The 1,243-nt window shown below is 42.0% G+C and overlaps 1 pseudogene; it reads right to left on the reverse strand.

Annotated features, from left to right (window-relative positions):
• Positions 1-558: 558 nt before the first annotated feature.
• LOC126185948 (5S ribosomal RNA) lies at positions 559-676 on the reverse strand (annotated as a pseudogene).
• Between the last annotated feature and the right edge of the window lie 567 nt (positions 677-1,243).

A 1,243-nucleotide genomic window follows, 5' to 3' on the forward strand; every position in this document is an offset into this window, starting at 1 on the left:
CACAGGCAGATGTAGGAGTGACATATGATGTAAGTGAGGAGAATTTTTTGACACAAACTGCACAGCTGTATTTAGAATATGACAGCACACAACCTGAGGAAAATACTGTGCAGCCTACAGAAGTAAAAGAAGATTTGCCAATGCAGAATGTGACTCTGCAACAAAAACATTACAAGACTCAGAGCCAATTCAAACAGGAAACAAACACATACTACAGAGAAGTGGGCGAGAGAACACAGACAGAACAGATCTACAACAGATTTATGAAAGCATAGAGAACGTGATGCAGTCCATTTCGCTGGAAGAGTGGATGATGCATACACAGCATTAAGACATATGCTAAGGAACATGTACCCAAGCACTCCATCATCAGGCCCACCGGGACCAACCAACCTCTATGTCATCCTCAGCTGAGGATGTGGATAGGAGGGGCGTGTGGTCAGCACACCGCTCTCCCGGTCATTATGATTTTTTTTTTTTTTTTTTTTACTGGAGCCACTACTATTCAGTCAAATAGCTCCTCAATTGGCATCACGAGGCTGAATGCACCCCAAAAAATGGCAACAGTGCATGGCGGCCCGGATGGTCACCCATCCAAGTGCCAGCCACACCCAACAGTGCTTAACTTGGGTGATCTGACGGGAACTGGTGTATCCACTGTGGCAAGGCTGTTGCCTGATATGTACCCAAAAGGAGAGAATATTACCTTTTCTGTACCTGATCTTATAGACAGAATCCATCTCAAAGTGAACAATCTATCAACAGAAGTGGGAGAACTGTAGAAGCTATTGAAACAAATTTCTGCCACAAGAAATGAATTATTTTCCTCAGATACATTATATGAGCATTTTGTGATGATGCATGGTCTTACAGCATGTAATTACAGATGACTTTGGCAAGCGTGTCTAATATATACCCACCATCTCTAATGGAGATAAAAATAGGACAATTTAATGCCATGAGAAGTGCCAGCATATTGCATGAGACTAGAAGAGTGGCAGTGTATTGTGTCTCCAAGAATCATACACTAAGGCAGGAAAGGTTCACAGTATGCCAATAACTGCCCAGATATTCACCCAAGGGCAACGTCCTGTGACATCAATAATAGTATTTAACAAAGGTATAGCAGTGACAAAAGTATCACACAGTGACAAAAGTATCACAATATTGTTCAGAGCATGTAATATGCACGGAAATTTTAACCAGAAAGGAGAGTTGCTTCCTGGTTTCCATGCATTTTCAC

Source organism: Schistocerca cancellata, chromosome 4, assembly GCF_023864275.1.
Source record: "Schistocerca cancellata isolate TAMUIC-IGC-003103 chromosome 4, iqSchCanc2.1, whole genome shotgun sequence".
Classification (NCBI taxonomy): domain Eukaryota; kingdom Metazoa; phylum Arthropoda; class Insecta; order Orthoptera; family Acrididae; genus Schistocerca; species Schistocerca cancellata.